Here is a 20,847-nt window from a genome sequence, read left to right as displayed (position 1 = left end):
ACATATATATATAGAGAGAGAGAGAGATTTATATCAAGGAAATGGCTCACAAGGTTGTACAGTCTGGAAAGTCCCTAGTCCATGGGTCAGGCTGGAGGCTTCTCCTGACTCACATAGCCACAGGGGCTGTTGAATCCAAGTTTGGCAGGTCATATAGCAGGCCTCTAGTTCACAGGCTGTGGAAGCTGATAAATTCCAAGATCAGCAGGTAAGATAGCAGGCTGCTGGCTTACAGGTTGTGGAGGCTGACGAATCCCAAGATCAGCAGGTAAACTGCTAACTCAAGTCCCAAGAACCAGAGGTCAGATGCAGGATCCAGAGTGAGCAAAAGCTTGTGAGCCTTGCCAGAAAGTCCACATATATTGGATGCAGGACACACTCCCAAGGAAACACCCTTCCAACTGATGGCTGCTCATAGTAGATCTCATCATGGAGCTGATTACATTGTAACAGATCTCATTATGAAGGTGATTACATCATTAACATAGCCACCAAACCACATCATGACTGCCAAACCACAGAGAATCATGACCCAGCCAAGCTGACGCATAACCTTAACCATAACAGAGATCTATAGTTCCATAAATACCATCACATCCTATACCAAAAAGACACTAAAAGAACCACGGTATAGCTATACTCAATAGTTATTTCAGAAAATCTCTACAAGCTACAAAATATGACTTGCTGACCATAGGATAGTGGTTGGATAGCTACACGATAACATCATTTACTATGAACATTTCCAATGTTAACTTTTTCCATATGGAAAGCAACAGATATTATTTTGCATAAAAGGACATTAAATGGCTCTAAAACAAAATAAACTCAATTGCATTTGTGGAATGTTTAAGAGCCAAAGGTAATTAAAATGTGGAGTTTCATCTTTCTTTTTTCCAGATTATTTTAAAAGGATTGTAGCCACCATCCTGGTGAATGTAGATAAGCCAAGAAATGATTTAATAATGTGCTCAATAAAAAGGCCACATGTAGAAGTTTTAAGAATTAAATAGGATAATACAAATTACTAGTTAGGTTAACAAGAATACTTTATGTGCAGTACACTGTCTTTTTCAGAAATGCAGAGAAATTTTACCAGCATAAAAACAAGACTAAATACTTCACTGAGGTAAGAACTTCTGTTACTAAGCAAGTAGGTCCACAAAGGAAAAAGCTAAAATCCTAGATACAATGTCAACTAAGTGTATGTGACAGAAATGAAGGACTAGGAATAAAAATACAGATTTTCAGGTCTCTAGAAACAGAATGTCTAGCTAACGCTAGACATTCTCTTTCCATGCTATGGCCATTTCTTAAACCAAAGAAAATTCTCAATTATTTGTGAGCTACAAATTCAATGTATATATCAGTATCTCTGGCAGAGATTGGCCTTCTAGCAGCTTAGAGGACAGATTGTTAGGATATAGGGGCAAGGCTTCAATCGCCAGGGGGGCAAAGGCAGAAAAACGGAATGCGACCAGGATTTAGCTTCATTTTATGCTGTTTCTGCCCTTTCTGCCTGAATTATGTTACCAGTTATAGCTGGGAAGTCTTCCAGTAGGCCAGAGCAAGAGGAAAATCCTTTACTCTGTGGTGTTCATTTTTCCAGGATCTGACTTACCTGTGTTATGTTATCACTCTATTAGCACAAGTAATGAAGGGTTGGTTGTATTGTTTCAAGAAGTTGAACACAAAGCCAAGATACACAAGGAGGAATGAAGCAGTCAAAATTGGATTATGTAATGAAATGATGCCCTTATGGCCTAGAATGTGATCATAATGAAGGAAAGAACACTCCATGAGTATGTCAGAGACTCTATTGAACAGTACAATGATATACAGAAGTTTATTCAAGTCATACAAGTAATTTCTCAGATTTATACAATGAAATGCTAGACTTATCTAGGTGGAAAAATCCTTACATTGATAGCAAAATATCTGCTAGCCCACATAAGCCATCTGCAACTACTTGCTAGGAAAAAATTGCATAACCACATTGCTCATGCCAATATTTTTCATGCCATTTGTATTCATTTATTTTTCAAGCTTAGCAAAACAGTGCAACCTTTTACTTTTTTATACATGTCAAAACTTTGCTTATGTTAATACTCTTCCCTGTCCCAATCTATCACACTACCAAGACAGGAATGAGATAGGGAGTGAGGAAAAGATCCTTGATTCTAATTTTCTTCTTTTTCCCTTGGAGTAAGCCAAGAATTCATTAAAATGTTTTAAAAATCAGAATGATAATAAGGAACTCAAAATTTTCCCTTCAAATAAAAAAATAAGGTAAATAAGTAATAGGCATTCAAATATCAGTAACCAAACAGGCCCTCAATATAGCTTTAAGAGAGTTTCATTCTAACAGGGAAGTGTTAGAACAGAAAAGATGCTTCCTGAGAGGCACTAGTTTTAACAGTAAATTATAGCTTACATTACTACTGTATATATTATACCCTGTAAAGGCAGGAAGACTTAATGTTTTTCATGAGCTTCTAGAAATTTCACTTGCAAGCTTATTTTTTGCTTCCTGTGTTATCACCATTCCTATTTACAGTATATTTGAGTAAATGATATTTTAAAAAGTTACATGGGTCTTTTTTTTTTTTTTTGGTTGTCCTAAACCTGAACATTCTATTTAACTATCATCAAAATTAATGTTTTTCTTTTCATGAAGCCTTGGAAGGCTACTGTACAGAGGATTAAGAGTATCATATAATAAGCTATTAACATCCACCATATTGACCAATTAAGTTTACTTAAAATTTTCTTAACATTAGATTTTTTAATGGGAGTAAAAAACTTAGTAAGCAACCATTTCATTTCTTCTCTTCTCCAATTCTAGCCACATAAGCCAGTTGTAGCAGATGATACAGATTTCAGCTAAAATTTGTAAAATGTTCAACAGGCTTCCCCAGTCCCAAGAGCAAGAGAAAACACCCATCCACAAATAAATTATCATGGTAAATGTAAATACAATACAGTTCTAATTTTCTTTCATACAACCTCAGACAAGCCCAAATAACTTTATAAATATGCAAAAAAACTTAAAGCCTATCAAAACTATTTAAAATTTTTTAATGCAGAGATCTCACAATTCCTTCAATCAGGCCAGAAATCATCACAAAAATTTTGATGATAATTAAATAGAATGAATAGAATGTTTAGGTTTAGAACAACCAAAAAAAGAAAAAAAAAAAAAAAAAAGGACCCATGTAACTTTTTGAAATATCATTTACTCAAATATACTATAAATAGGAATGGCGATAACACAGGAAGCAAAAAATAAGCTTGCAAATGAAATTTCTAGAAGCTCATGAAAACAATACCGTCCCATATTGCAGGTGCAAAAAGAAAACTGGTTTTAATGGGGTTACGGGTACTCTGGTCATCTTCGTTCATTGGTTGTGCAGGGTGTTTAGCTATTTTCACTTCCCATATCATGAAGTTAGTCCACAGGAGGGGTTTGTGAATGCTGTGCCTTATGAGGAGTGATGGGCCTTCCAGGTAAATTACATTTTCTTAGATTCGTAGGTCTTAGTAAGAATAAGATTACTGCCATAACCATCCAGGCCGTCAAGATCATGGTAATACTGATGCCATTATCACCAGAGGGTTCTGGTAATTCTTGAAGACATTCTGTATCTGCAGTAGGACTGCCTGAACAGATTGATCAGCCTTCTCATCACATGTTCATGAGAGCAAACACATTCACAGGGATCGAATCCACCTTCTCTCATAATTACCCAGTTTGATCGAACTTGAATGTTTAAATCCACCAAGATAACTGACGGGGTGGGAAGGGTGGGGGCCATGACCAAGGCTCAGCAGAAAGACCGATTGGAGCCTCTGGAAAGCTGTGGCCTCTGGGGAGACCATGGCCACTGCTGCTGCTAGCAGGTGCCAGCATCCTGTCTCACCTGTTTTGATCAGGTTTGTCACATTACTCCTCGCCATGAGACCCAGATCTGCCCTCTCCTGTAGTGGAAGCACAGCAGATTGCATATGCTTCACTTCTTGATGGTAATGAGGTTCCCTCCCTAGCCTCTGGGACTGGCTCATTTTAAGCCTACTGAGATGCTGAAACTGACCAGTTCCCTCCTTAGGGTTCCATACTCTTTTTTTTATTTGCATGGTCACCCCCCTAAGGGTTTCATACACCTTGTTTGCATTCTTAGTGAGCTGTCTAATCCCCTTGATAGGCCATAAACACCTTATTTGCATAGTCCTGTTCAGTCATTTTGTGGGAATCACAAGAACATGTATGGCTAGAAGGCCCAAATAAGTAATTCACTGCACCGCATTCATCAAAATTAAAAAGATTTTCTGTGTGAAAAACTCTGTTTAGAATATGAAAAGACAAGATACAGAGTGGGAAAAATATTTGCAAACCACATATTCTACAAAGGACTAGTAAGTACCTAGAATATATAAAGAACTCTCAAAACTCAACAATTAAAACATAGGCAAAAGTATGAAGAGACATTTCACTGAAGGTGATATATCAAAAACGTTCAAAGTCATTAGTTTCTAGGAGAGATGATTAAAACCACCAGTTAAAACCAGAATGAGATATCACTACACACCTATCAGAATGACTAAAATAAAACATGACAAGATGAAATGATGGTGAGCATGTGTAGAAACATTACCCATACATTGCTGGTGGGAATGAAAATGGCACAGCCAATCTAGTAAACAGTCTGGCAATTCCTTAAACTAAACATGCAACTATTATATGACCCAGAAACTGCATTACTGAACACTTATTCCAGAGAAGGGAACCTGGTGCAGTAGTGGTTAAGTGCTACGGCTGCTAACCTAAAGGCTGGCAGTTCAAATCCACCAGGTGCTCCTTGGAAACTCTATGGGACAGTTCTACTCTGTCCCAGAGGGTCACTATGAGTCGGAATCGACTTGACGGCAATGGGTTATTCCAGAGAAACAAAGACTTACATTCACACAAAAACTTGGGCACGAATGTTTATAGCAGCTTTATTTGCAATAGCCAAAAAACTGAAAATAACCCTAATGCACCTCAACAGGCGAACAATTATACAAATTGTGGACATCCATACCATATAATACTACTCACCAATAAAAAGGAACAAATTATTGATACAAGTGACAACCTAAATGAATCTCCAGAAAATTATGCTGAGTGAAGAAAGCCAATCCCTAAAGGCTACATACTATATGACTCCCTGCATAAAATATTCTGGAAATGGCAAGATTATAGACACGGAGAACAAATTAGTGGCTCCACGGGTTAAGGAGGGGCCGAGAGCAGGAGGAAAGTGGTTGTGACTATAAAAGGGCAAAATGAGGAATCCTGGTGATAGAAATACTCAGTATCTTGACTGTATTGATGTTAATATCTTATTTGTGATGTTGTACTATGCTCTTGCAAGATGTTACCATTGGGGGAAACTAGGCAAAGGGTGTCTTGAATCTGTCTGTATTACTTGTTAGAACTGCACACCAATCTACAATTATCTCAAAACACAAAGTTTAACTTAAAGAAATGAATAAAATAAACTTGAATTAGTCTGAAAGGCTAATCAATGTTTTCTCTGTGCAGCGAGATTAAAAGAAATGTAAAAATATTCCTTGTTATTCTATATATATTTCAAATTTTCTGAAATAAACAGAAATTAATTTTGTAATAAAAATATAAAAGTATTATTTGTGATGGTATTTAAGGAATAAGTCCAAGCTTCACTAAAGGCATTGGTGAGAAAAAAGACTCCAGGAATTGACAGAATACCAACTGAGATGTTTCAACAAACAGATGCAATGCTGGAAGCACTCACTCATCTATGCCAAGAAATTTGGAGGACAGCTACCTGGCCAACCAACTGGAAGAGATCCATATTTGTGCCCATTCCACAGAAATGTGATCCAACAGAATGTGGAAATCATCCAGCATCATTAATATCACACACAAGGAAAATTTTGCTGAAGATAATTCAAAAATAGTTACAGCAGTGCATTGACAGGGAACTGCCGAATTCAAGCTGGATTCAGAAGAGACGTGGAACAAGGGATATCATTGCTGATGTCAGATGGATCTTGGTTGAAAGCAAAGAATACCAGAAAGATGTTTACTTGTGCTTTATTGACCATGCAAAAGCATTTGACTGTGTGGATCATAACAAATCATGGATAACATTTCAAATAGTGGGAATTTCAGAACACTTAATTTTGCTCATGAGGAACCTGTACGTAGAGCAAGAGGCAGAACAAAGGGATATTGCATGGTTTAAAATCAGGAAAAGTGTGTGTCAGGGCTGTATCCTTTCACCATACTTATTCATTGTGTATGCTAACCAAATAATCTAAGAAGATGGACCATATGAAGAAAAATGCAGCATCAGGGTTGGAGGAAATCTCATTAACTTGCAACATGCAGATGACACAACCTTCCCTGCTGAAAGTGAAGAGGACTTGAAGCACTTACTGATGAAGATCAAAGACTACAGGATTAGACCTCAACATAAAAAAAAAAAAAAAAATCCTCACAACTGGACCAACAAGCAACATCATGATAAACGAAGAAAAGATTGAAGTTGTCAAGGATTTCATTTTACTTGGATCCACAATCAACGCCAATGGAAGCAGCAGTCAAGAAATCAAATGATGTATTGCACTGGGAAAATCTGCTGCAAAAGACCTCTTTAAAGTGTTACAAAACAAAGATGTCACTTTGAGGACTAAGGTGCACCTGACCCAAGCAATGGTATTTTTAATCACCTCGTATGCATGCAAAAGCTGGACAATGAATAAGGAAGACCAAAGAAGAATCGATGGATTTGAATTATGGAGTTGATGAAGAATAAGGACTATACCATGGACTGCCAGAAGAATGAACAAATTGGCCTTGGAAGAAGTACAGCCAGAAAGCTCCTTAGAAGTGAGGATGGTGAGGCTTTGTCTCACATACTTTGGACATGTTATCAGAAGGGACCAGACCCTGGAGAAGGACATCATCCTTGGTAAAGTAGAGGGTCAGCAAAAAAGAGGAAGACCCTCTATGAGATGGATTGACACAGTGGCCGCAACAATGGGCTCAAACATAGCAATGATCGTAAAGATGGCACAGGCCCAGGCAATGTTTCATTCTGCTGTACATAGGGTTTCTATGAGTTGGAACTGACTAGATGGTACCTAACAACAACAACATTTATGAGAAAGAATAGCCCTTTGAATAGCCCTTTGAGGAGGCAGAGCCAAGATGGCAGAGTAGTCAACAAACACTTGAAAAGACAAGTGAAATGATTATATATGTATGACGGGCTAGGAGCCCTGAATATCAAAGGCAAAGTTAGGAAATCGGACCAAGTGGCAGAGGGAAGGAGAGACGGTTCAGAAGTGACAAGGAGTTTCCAGACCTGACTTAGTGGGAACCCTCAGGCATGATCCCCTGGAGAGACTGGGGCAGGCCTGGTGGTAGCATTAGGGACATGGTTTCCTCAGGGAGAGACAGCGAGCTTCACTGCCTACTCACACCTCTGGAACCAAAGAAGAATGGCACTCTTTGCGAAAGCTAAACACTGAGTTTATTTTACTGCATTCCCAACCCCAAGCTGGCTTCAGTGGCTGTCGATTTCCCAGGGCCTGAGATAGGTCCAGTTGTGCTCTCTGAGCCATTTTCCCAGCCTTGAAGAAGGAATAAATTAACAATTGGGGGAAAAGATATTCTGCCAGCTCCACTAAGCTGGGCAGCTCAGGAGAGAAGTGGCTCCTGTCCAGGCACAAATGGTCCATGGACTTTGAATACTATTCACCCCAGCATAGACCTGTGTGGGCTCATTTCAGGACAATAGGCCCTTGTTGGCAAAACGGAACAGCGTATGTTCCTGAGGCCTGAATACTACTGTTTCAGCTGTGTGGTGGAGAGGTGGGTGTTTCATGTTTGACACTACTTCACCTATTAAACAGGAAGCGCTTTCCTCACAGACACTTGGGGGATGGTTGTCAGCCCCCTGCCTTGTTTGGAGTGTGAGGCCCTGCTGCAACCAGATACCCGTACTTACCTCTAAGACTGTAGGACAGAGCCCATACCACACACCTGATGACCAACTACATGGACACGTGAGCTAAATCCATACAAGACAAGTGAATGGACTCCTAGGCTTATATACGTGATAACAGCTCTAGCCATCTGGTGACAGGATGTTAGAGCTTCAAAGGTGAAAATAATCAGGATAGCTCACTCAAGCATCCTATTTGGACATATCAAAGTAAAACAAAGCAAGAAGCTAGGATACAGCAAGTAAACATGAAATAAATTAATTCAATAACTTATAGATGGCTCAGAGATAACAGTCAATATCAAATCACATAAAGAAGCAGACCACGATCTCTTCAACAAAGTTCTCAAAACAAAGAATCAAGGAATCTTCCAGATGAAGATGTCTTCCTGGAATTACCAGATGTAGAATCCAAAAGATTAATATACAGAATTCTTCAAGACATTAGAAACGAGATCAGGCAAAACACAGAACAAGCCAAGGAACACAAAGAAAAAGCAGTTGAAGAAATCTAAAAGGTTATTCAAGAACATAATGAAAAACTTAATAGGCTACAAGAATCCATAAAGAGACAGCAATCAGAAATTCAGAAGATTAATAATAAAATTACAGAATTAGAAAACTCAGTAGAAAGCCAGACGAGCAGAATTAAGGATACAGAAGGCAAAATTAGTGAGACTGAAGATAAAACACTTGGCACCAATATATCTGAAGAAAAATCAGATAAAAGAATTAAAAAAAATGAAGAAACCCTAAGAATCATGTGAGAATCTATCCAGAGAAATAATCTACGAGTGACTGGAGTACCAGAACATGAGGGGAGAACAGAAAATAGAATTGTGGAAGATTTGTTGGCAGAAAACTTCCCTGATACCGTGAAAGATGAGAAGATATCTATCCAAGATGGTCATCAAACTCTGAACAAGATAGATGTTAAAAGAAAGTCACCAAGACATATTATAATCAAAATTGCCAAAACCAAATATAAAGAGAGAATTTTAAGAGTGGCTAGGGATAAACGAAAAGTCACCTACAAAGGACAGTCAATAAGAATAAGCTCAGACTACTCAGCAGAAACCATGCAGGCAAGAAGGCAAAGGGATAACTTATATAAATGATTGAAGGAAAAAAATTGCCAGCCAAGAATCATATATCCAGCATATATCCAACTATCTGTCAAATATGAAGGCGAAATTAGGACATTTCCAGATAAACGGAAGTTTAGGGAATTTGTAAAACCAAACCAAAACTACAAGAAATACTAAAGGGAGTTCTCTGGTTAGAAAATCAATAATATCAGATATCAACCCAAGACCAGAACACAGGACAGCACAACCAGATATCAACCCAGAGAGGGAAATCACAAAAATAAATCAAGATAAAAAAACTCAAAACAGGGAAACAGCAATGTCATTATGTAAAAGAAGACAACATTAAAACAAGAAAGAGGGACTGAAAAATGTAGTCATAGATCTTTCATATGGAGAGGAAGTCAAGGTGATATAAAAAAATAAAAGTTGGGTTTAAACTTAGAAAAACAGGGGTAAATATTAAGGTAACCACAAAGGAGACTAACAATCCTACACATCAAAATAAAATAGAATAAAAACATGAAGACTCAGCAAAAACAAAATCAACAACAACAAATAAGAGGAAAAGACAATATATAAACTACTCAGTACAAAAAACTAAGTGGGAAAAAAGAAACTGTCAACAACATACAAAAAACGACATCAAAATGACAGCACTAAACTCATACCTATCCATAATTATGCTGAATGTAAATGGACTAAATGCACCAATAAAAAGACAGAGAGTGTCAGAATGGATAAAAAAATATGCTGCCTGCAAAAGCCATCCATACCTTAGACTTAAAGACACAAACGAATTAAAACTCAAAGGATGGAAAAAACATATCAAGCAAACAACAATCAAAAAAGGATGGGAGTGGTGATATTAATTTCTGACAAAATAGACTTTAAAGTTAAATCCACCACAAAGGGTAAGGAAGGGCACTATATAATGATTAAAGGGACACCATACTGGAGGATATAAACATATTAAAAATTTATGCTCCCAATGACAGGGCTTCAAGATACATAACACAAACTCTGACAGCATTGCAAAGTGAGATAGACAGCTCCGCAATAGTAGGAGACTTAAAGACACCATTTTTGGTGAATGACAGAACACCTGCAAAGAAGCTCAATAAAGACATGGAAGATCTACATGCCGCAGTCAACCAACTTGACCTCATAGACTCCACCCAACAGCAGCCAAGTATACTTTCTTTTCCAACACGCATGGAACATTCTCTAGAATAGACCACATATTAGGTCATAAAGCAAGCCTTAACAGGATTCAAAACATAAAAAGTAGAAAACAATAACAGAAAAAGCAGGGAAAAGAAATCAAACACTTGGAAGCTGAACAACACCCTGCTCAAAAACAACTGAGTTATAGAAGAAATTAAGGATGGACTAAAGAAATTCATAGAATCCAATGAGAATAAAAACACTTCTTATCAGAACCTTTGGGACATAGCTAAAACAGTGCTCACAGGTCAACTTATAGCAATAAATGCACACATACAAAAAGAAGAAAGGGCCAAAATCAAAGATTCATCCCTACAGCTTGAACAATTAGAAAGAGAGCAACAAAAGAAACCCTTAGGCACCAGAAGAAAGAAAATAATAAAAATTAGAGCAGAATTAAACGAAATAGAAAACAGAAAAACAATTGAAAGTGATAACAAGATCAAAAAGCTGGTTCTTTGAAAAAATTAACAAAATTGATAAACCATTGGCCAAACTGACAAAAGAAAAACAGGAGAGGAAGCAAATAACCTGAAGAATCATATCAGATTACTATGAAAAATTGTTCTCTAAAAAATTTGAAAACCTAGAAGAAATGGATGAATTTCTAGAAACACACTACCTACCTAAACTAATATAAACAGTGGTAGAACAACTAAATAAACCCATAACAAAAGATGAGATTGAAAATGTAATTTAAAAACTTCTAACAACAACAACAAAAAACCCTTGCCCTGATGGCTTCACTGCAGAATTCTATCAAACTTTCAGAGAAGAGTTAACACAACTATTACAAAAGATATTTCAGAGCATAGAAATGATGGAATACTCCCAAACTCATTCTATGAAGCCAGCATATCCCTGATACCAAACCAGGTAAAGATACCACACAAAAAAGAAAATTACAGCCCTATATCCCTCATGAGGAAACCCTGGTGCTGTAGTGGTTAAGTACTACTGCTGCTAACCTAAAGGTTGGCAGTTCGAATCCACCAGGCACTCCCTGGAAACTCTATGGGGCAGTTCTACTCTGTTCTATAGTGCTGCTATGAGTTGGAATTGACTCGACGGCAATGGGTTTGGCTTTTTTTTTTTTTTTTTTATCTCTCATGAACTTAGGTGTAAAAATCTTCAACAAAATTCTAGCCAATAGAATTCAACAAAATCAATATCAAAAAAATAATTCATCATGACCATGATTCATACCAGGAGTGCAGGGATACTTCAACATTGGAAAACCAATCAATGTAATCCATCATATAAATAAAACAAAAGGCAAGAACCACATGATCTTATCAATTGATGCAGGAAAGGCATTTGACAAAGTCCAGCACCCATTCATGACAAAAACTCTCAGCAAAATAGGAGTAGAAGGAAAATTCCTCAGCATAATAAAGGGCATTTATACAAAGCCAACAGTGAATATCATCCTAAATGGAGAGAGTCTGAAAGCATTCCCCTTGAGAATGGGAACCAGACAAGGATGCTGTTTATCACCACTCTTATTCGACATTGTGCTGGAGGTCCTAGCCAGAGCAACTAGGCTAGATAAAGAAATAAAGGGCATCCAGATTGGTAAGGAAGAAATAAAAGTATCTCTATTTCCAGATGACATGATCTTATACACAGAAAAGCCTAAAGAATCCTTAAGAAAACTACTGAAACTAATAGAAGTGTCCAGCAGATTATCAGGATACAAGATAAACATACAAAAAGCAGTTGGATTCCTCTGCACCAACAAAGAGAACGTTAAATAGGAAATCACCAAATCAATATCTTTTACAGTAGCCCCCCAAAAGATGAAAGACTTAGGAATAAATCTAACCAGAGATGTAAAAGACCTATACAAAGAAAACTACTGGAAGAAACTAGAAGAGACATACGTAAATGGAAAAACATACGTTGCTCATGGATAGGAAGATTCAACATTGTAAAAATGTCTATGCTACCAAAAGGAATCTATAGATACAATGCAATTCTGATCCAAATTCCAAAGACATTTTTTAATGAGATAGAGAAATAAATCACCAAATTCATATGGAAGTGAAAGAGGGCCCAGATAAGTAAAGCATTACTGAAAAAGAAGAGCAAGGTGGGAGGCCTCACACTACCTGATTTTAAAACCTATTATACTGTCATGGTAGTCAAAACAGCCTGATACTGGTACAACAACAGATACATAGACCAATGGAACATAATTGAGAATCCAGACATAAATCCATCCATATATGAGCAGCTGATATTTGACAAAGTCTCAAAGTCAGTTAAATGGAGAAAAGACAGTCTCTTTAACAAACGGTGCTGGCATAACTTGATATCCATCTGCAAAAAATATGAGAGAAGACACATACCTCACACCATGCACAAAAACTAACTCAAAATGGATCAAAGACCTAAATAAAAATCTAAAACAAAAAAGATCACAGAAGAAAATAGGGACAACTCTAGGAGCCCTAATACATGGCATAAACAGTATACAAAACATTACTAACAATGTGCAAACACCAGAAGAGAAACTAGATAACTGGGAGCTCCTAAAAATCAAACACCCATGCTCAACAACAAAAAGACAAATAACCCAATTAAAAAATGGGCAAAGGATATGAACAGGTACTTCACCAAAGAAGACATTCAGGCAGCTAACAGATACATGAGGAAATGCTCACGATCATCAGCCATTAGAGAAATGCAAATCAAAATTACAGTGAGATACCATCTCACTCCAACAGTCTGGCATTAATCCAAAAAACACAAAATAGTAAATGTTGGAGAGGTTGTGGAGAGACTGGAACACTTAAACACTGCTGGTGGGAATGTAAAATGGTACAACCACTTCAGAAATTGATTTTGCGCTTCCCTAAAAAGCTAGAAATAGAACTGCCATATGATCCAGCAATCCCAATCCTTGGAATATATCCCAGAGAAATAAGAGCCTTTACACAAACAGATATATGCATACTCATGTTCACTGCAGCACTGTTTACGATAGCAAAAAGATGGGAGCAACCAAGGTGCCCATCAATGGATGAATGGATAAATAAATTATGGTATATTCACACACTGGAATACTATGCATCGATCAAGAACAATGATGAATCCGTGAAACATTTCATAACATGGAGGAATCTGGAAGGCATTATGCTGAGCGAAATTAGTCAGTTGCAAAAGGACAAATATTGTATTAGAGCACTATTATAAGAACTCGAGAAATAGTTTAAACAGAGAAGAAAATATTCTCTGATGGTTATGAGGGTAGGGAGGGAGGCAGGGAGAGGGTGGGGAGGGAGGCACGGAGAGGGTGGGGAGGGAGGCACAGAGAGGGTCGGGAGGGAGGCAGGGAGAAAGGTATTCACTAATTAGATAGTAGACAAGAACTATTTTAGGTGAAGGGAAAGACAACATGCAATACAGTAGAGGCCAGCACAACTGGACTAAATCAAAAGCGGTTTCCTGAATAAACCGAATGCTTTGAAAGCCAGAGTAGCAGGGGTGGGGGTCTGGGGATCATGGTTTCAGGGGACATCTAGGTCAACTTGCATAAGAAAATCTATTAAGAAAACATTCTGCACCCCACTTTGGTGAGTGTTGTCTGGGGTCTTAAATTATTGCAAGTGGCCAACTAAGATACATTAATTGTATCAATTGCTCAACCCACCTGGAGCAAAGGAGAATGGAGAACACCAAAGACATAAGGTAATTTTGAGCCCAAGAGACAGAAAGGGCCACATAAACAGAGACTACATCAGCCTGAGACCAAAAGAACTAGATGGTGCCCGGCTACAACCGATGATTGCCCTGACAGGGTACACAACAGAGAATCCCTGAAGGAACAAGAGGGCTGTGGGATGCAGATCTCAGATTCTCGTAAAAAGACCAGACTTAATGGTCTGACTGAGACTAGAAGGATCAGGGAGGTCATGGTCCCCAGACCTTCTGTTAGCCCAGGACTGGAACCATTCCCGAAGCCAACTCTTCAGACAGGGATTGGACTGGACTATAAGATAGAAAATGATACTTGTGAGGAGTGAGCTTCTTGGCTCAAGTAGACACCTGAGACTATGTGGGCAGCTCCTGTCTGGAGGGGAGATGAGAGGGCAGAGGGGACAGAAGCTGGCTGAATGGACATGGAAATACAGGGTGGAGAGAAGGACTGTGCTGTCTCATTAGGGGGAGAGCGACTAGGAGTACGTATATAAATTTTTGTATGAGAGATTGACTTGATTTGCAAACTTTCACTTAAAGCACAATAAAAAGAAAAGAAAGCCATTTGAAATGCATTGATAACTACATTATATATAAATAATTAAGCATTAAAATATTATGTGACAGCCTTTATAGGTCTAGGTTGGGTGCATTAGAATCTAATGTAAAATGAAACACTGCTGAGCATTATTGTCTCTGTTGTCTAAAAAGCCAAAATCATAGCCCAAGTTCTGGTGATGGTGGCCATTGTTTGCCATGGAGTTGTTCTCACCTCATAGCGAGCTCATGTGACAGAGTAGAACTGCCTCATAGGGTTTTCTTGGCTGCAGTCTTTATGGAAGCAAATCATCAGGTCTTTCTGCCGTGGAGCCACTGGGTGAATTCAAACTGCCAACCTTTCAACTATCAGCCGTTTGTGCCACCAGGGCTCCTTCCAAATCTAGATTAGTTGACCCTGATATTTGGCATTGTGCTTAGTCTATTCCATGCTGTTTCTTCAACAAACACGCCCAACTCCCCACCCCACCCTTAACCCAACCACATTCTTCCATAAAATCACATACCTTCAATTAGTGGAAAACACTGTGATCAAACGTTGTCGGGGGCGGTCGAGTTGGTTCCGACTTGTAGCTGCCCTATGTACAATAGAATAAAACGTTGCCCAGTCCTGCGCCATCTTCACAATCATTGCTGTGTTTGAGCCCATTGTTGCAGCCACTGTGTCAGTCCTTGTTGAGGACTCTTCTCTTTTTAGCTAATCAAATGCTAGTTTCAATTGCTAGATGTGGCTTTCAGTTGCCGGGCTATTCTACTAATCTACTGAATCACTTTCAAGCCTTCTTTGATAGGAAAAGAGATGATGCAAGTTTTTTTTTCTTTTTCTCAGAGAGTTTATGTTTAAACCCAGAGAACATCCAAAAACCCAGTGCCGTTGAGTTGATTCCGACTCATAGCGGCCCTGTAGGACAGGGTAGAACTGCCCCATAGAGTTTCCAAGGAGTGCCTGTTGGATTCAAACTGCTGACCCTTTGGTTAGCAGCCGTAGCACTTAACCTCTACGCCAGCAGGGAACATAGTTCACATTATATTCTGGTAATTCTTCTTTCTATTGATTTATGACTTCCATTGTTGCTGATGAGATATCTGCTAGTACCTGAGTAACCTGGAACAAATTAGTAATTGTTCTTTTATCCTTAGTTAAATTTGGGGGAGGAAAGAGTCACAAACTTAAGCCAAGAGCTCTTTTCAAAGTATATTGGCCTTAATTTCTTCCCTTATATGTAAAATGCAGTCTATTCACTACAGAATAATGGGTAGATCCAAATTTCATGATGTTAGCTCTCAGCAATTTTACATTTTCCACCACAGAACAACAATTTCTGGACAAAGGATGTTGACCCAAATGGTGTTTAAGTGAGTTGGGAGAGGTGTATTTTGAAAAACTGGTGTTTAAACTTTTTTTTACTAATCAGCAGTAAAAGGAGCACTGGTGGCAGTGGTTGAATGCTCAGCTGCTAACCAAAACGTCGGCAGTTCGAACCTACCAGCCAGTCTGTAGGAGAAAGATGTGGTAGTCTACTTGCACAAAGATTATAGCCTTGGAAACCCTTTGTGGCAGTTCTCCTCTGTCCCAAAAAGTTGCTATGAAGTTGGAATTGACTTGACAGCAACTGGTTTGTTTTAATCAACAGCAACAATGAACAGTCTCATGGATCAAATGACTCTCTTTCTGCCCTGAGATATATCTCTACTTCATCCTGACTATGATGGTTAATATATTTTTCTTTTTAGTGAGCTAAAAACAAACTATTCATACTCTTCAACAATTACAGAGGCCTGTCTGCCTTGGTGGTAAGAAGTGACTCATACACAGTATTGGGTTCCTGGAGCAAGCGTAGCATAGGGCAGGGTTTGGTGAAAGCAGGGAAAGAAGCCCAGAGTGCCCCTAGGACAGACGGTAGTTCTGAGAACAGCCAAAAAGGACTTTCTGATCCCAGGAACTTTGCTCAGTATCTCTCATCTTTTTTCCTTCTGGGAGCATATCTTTCTAATTCTACAGATTATGCTAGCTGCGAAGGATATTATTTTAGATACTGGTTCAGAATTGGGCCTGGAGATTTTTTGCTTGCTGTTTTGTTTTTTTCAGTCTTGGCTCATATGCTTCAGGCTAACGTGTCCATATAAGCTAGGCATCATCACTCCGCAGCAAGCCTAAGCATGCCTCACCCATGCTTACTGGCAGCCACTCTAAATATATCGCCCTGCATCCACCTTCTGGAATAGCCTGCAGTTGGAGTCATCTGACAAAGCAGTCTCTGCTCAAGGCCACAGAAATAAACAGGCAATCATGGGATCCTCCTTCCTCACTTGCAATCACTGTACTCAGGGAGAAGACAAACAGAGTTCCATTCTGAGATGATTGTGCATCTGGAGTGAATTAATCTCCCCAGTAATAGCTTTTTACAATTTTTGCAGTTCACCTTTTCTTTTCCACATACACCTCTGTCACTTTTGAAATTTGTATCTTGGCAGGAATTTCAGTTTTTAGTCATATCGTGACTAATTTTCTTTAAAAATAAACAAATACTGTTAACTGGTAATTGTGTTATTACCCAAGTGTTTGCTTTTTTAACCAATGAAAATTCAGTTTTATTGAAATTCCTTAGAGGTAATAAAAAAAAGATTCTATCTACACCTTTAGGTGTTCTGGAGTCTATTCTTGGATCAAGTTAAATGGATCCAAGAAAGCTACATATATGGGTATACTAAGAGCCCCTACTGGAAATACTAAATAAGTGTAGAGCTATAAATACATTATTAGACTGAGAACATTTAGGTCAGTAAGTCAGTATGGGCACAATTAACTCGTTTGCAACCTTTGTTTAAGTCCCTCTCAGGATTGATTATATTGATTTTACAGAAAACTTCAAAGCAGATGATGTATGGTTGTTAAGGGCATTTGTCAGCTGCTCTGGCTGTCCAGCAGTAGAACCACTTTTTATGTTTGGGGTATGCCAAACCTTGATAAGTATTTGGCTTATATGGCAAGGGTAAGGTAATGCTCTACTACATGAGCTAAAAATGCTAGGCGCTTGCTTTCCCAGCCTCCTTTGCAGTTAGGACACAGACATGTGACCCAGTCTCTATCAATCAGAACCTGGTTACCAGCTGGTATCGCAAAAAACAAGGGTTTGAGAGAACACCAGCTTTGCAGGCGGGACTGGCAGTATCTGTGGCACTGAAAAGAGCAATTTTATCCCAGATCAATTCTGAAACATGTTTCAGTGCATTTTTTCTAGTGTATCGTGTTTCACCATCCCTCCTGGTGATTCTGTGAGCTATCCCAGTAACTGTTTAGTAAATTACCTTTTGGCTTAGCTGGAGATGATATCTGTTTCTTGCTTTTAAGAATCCAGACTGACAGCTATTTCTTATACACTTTTTTCAGGAATTTAACATGCTGCCTCATTTCCAGTAAGGAGCACTATGGCATTTATCATAATTTTTATTTTTCCTGGTAGCTAGAAAGCTCAGAATCAGATTTAGAACTTGATACTAGCACAGACAGTAACTCCTTCAATAAGTAACTAGATTATTTGAATCTGCTTTTCCCCCCATTTCTATTTATTTGTATTGTGATGTCATCGGTTGTAAGCAGCCAACCAGAAAACTGCATAGGTCTTTTCAAGCCTCGGGTGTTCTCATTCCTTCCTGTGGAAAGTCCTGGGACTCAGTCTTCTTTCCTTTCCATTGTAGCTACAACCACCTTTTTTTTTTTCTCCACTCACCTGGCAAAGGAGGTCAATGTAGCATCCCCGCCCCCTCACTCTGTTCTCTTTGACTCTTAGTAAGAGCTCATTTAAAGGTTTTATAGTTAATAGGCATAGGAAAAATTATAACAAAATACAAGCAGCCAAGATTCTAAAATCTGGCAATTTTGTGTGCCTGATGTGTGATTCTTTCTATCTGAAGATAGTTTTACTTCTTCCTTTCCAGTGTGGATACTTTTTATTTTTTTCTTGCCTAGTTGTCCTTGCTATAACCTGAATCGAAGTGGATATCTTTGTCTTGTTCTTAAGGGGAAAACCACCAGACTTTCATCTTTAAGTACGATGTTAGCTGTGAGTTTTTCGTAGATGCCCTTTATCAAGTTGACGAAGTTTGTTGTTATTCCTAGTTTGTTGTGTGTTCTTGTCATGAAAAGGTGTTGGATTTTGTCAAATGCTTCTTCTGCATTAATTCAGATGACCATATGGGTGTTTCCCCCCTTTATTTTATTAATACAGTCTATTCCATTGCTTGATAGTCATGTTGAGCAATCCTAGCCTAAATCCCATTTGGTCATAGTGTACAATCCTTTTAATATGCTACTGGATTCACTTTGCTAGTATTTTGTTGAGAATTTCTGCATCTGTATTTATAATTCACAATCATTATTCATATTGGTCTATAGTTTTCATGTGATATCTTTGTTTGGCTTTGGTATCAGAGTAATGCTGGCCTCACAAAATGAGTTAGAAAGTGTTCCCTCCTCTTCTTTTTTTGGAAAGGTTTGGAAAGAATTGCTCCTAATTCTTTAAATGTACGGTAGGATTCAACAGTGAAATTGTCTGGACCTGGGCTTGTCTTTGTGGATTTTTTTTTTTTTTTTTTGACTACTAACTCAGTCTCTTCACTTGGTATAGGACTGTTCAGATTTTCTATGTTTTTCTTGACTAAGTTTTGGTGGTTTATTTCTTTTTAGGAATTTGCCCATTTCATCTAAGTTATCTAATTTATTGGCATACAGTTGTTCATGGTATTCCTTTATAATCCTTTTTATTTTTGTAAGATGGGTAGTAATGTCCCCCTCTTTCATGTCTGATTCGAGCAATTTGAGTCTTCTTTAGTGCTCTCTGTCACTCTTTTTGATTAGTCTAGCTAAAAGTTTGTCAGTTTTGCTTGTCCTTTAAAAGAATTAGATTTTGGTTTCATTGATTTTCATTATTGTTTTACTATTCTCTGTTTTATTAATTTATGCTCCAATCTTTACTGTTTTCTTCCTTCTGCCTGTTTAGTTTGCTGTTCTTTTTCCAGCGTCTTAAGGTAGAAAGATTACGTTATTTTCTTTCTTCTTTCTAAATATGAGCACTTATGGTTATAAATTTCCCTCTATTCAATGCTTTAGCTGCATTCCATAAATTATGGTAGGTTGTGCCCTCATTTTCATTCATTTCAAAATATTTGCTAAATTTTCTCTTTATTTTTTTGACCCATTTGTTATTTAAGAATATGTTGTTTAATTTCCATATACTTGTGAATTTCGGAAATTTCTTCGTTATTGATTTCTAATTTCATTATGGGAGAACATACTTTACATTATTTATATTCTTTTAAATGTATTGAGGTTTGTTTTATGGCTAAGCATATGGTCTATCCTGGAGAATCTTCCACATGCACTTGAGAAGAATGTATTTTCTGTTGTTGCTGGGGGGAGTATTCTATGGATGTCTGTTAGGTCTAGTTGGTTTAGCGTTGTTCAGGTCTTCTAATTCCTTGCTGACCTCATGTCTAGCCATTATACCCATTATTGAAAGTGGTGTATTGAAATCTCCAACTATGATTCAATGACAACTGGTCTTTTTATCTTTTAGCCTCATAATCCTGCTTCTTACAGGGAGAGAATTTGTAAACTAAAGAGAAGTAAAATAAAGAGAAAAGCTAACAAGCACATCATCACACTACAATATGTAGACTTAATGACTGAATCATCTGTAAAACTGAAGGTGTTGTTTAAAAACATTGATGATTTCCTGTTAATGTTCCTTAAATGAAATCATCAAATTTTTTTTCTCAAAAAAAAAAAAAAAAAGTGCTCTGCAAAAAATACTTGTGAAATCAGGCACATATCCCTTTAGAATTCCGAGACAATAGTCTCTATGTTTGTACTTTTTCAAAAATTATTTCCTCAGGATTCTAATTCCATTGGTGTGACTGGTCATTCAATTTCCATGGCTAATCAGTTCAACCACCATGTGTCTGTCAGTTTGTCATACTGTGGTGGCTTGCCTGTTGCCATGATACTGGAAGCTTTGCCACCGGTATTTCAAATACCAGTAGGGTCACCCTTGGTGGACAGGTTTTGGCAGACCTTCCAGACTAAGACAAACTAGGGAGAAGGACCTGGCTTCTTCATTGCAGATACTTTTTTTCAACAACATAAATGACGACTATGCACATGGACCTCACCAGATGGAATACACAGTAATCCAGTCGACTACATCTGTGGGAAGAGATGATGGAAAAGTTCAATACCA

This window comes from Elephas maximus, chromosome 9, assembly GCF_024166365.1.
Source record: "Elephas maximus indicus isolate mEleMax1 chromosome 9, mEleMax1 primary haplotype, whole genome shotgun sequence".
NCBI classification, from domain to species: Eukaryota; Metazoa; Chordata; class Mammalia; order Proboscidea; family Elephantidae; genus Elephas; species Elephas maximus.
This window is presented reverse-complemented; position numbering follows the sequence as displayed.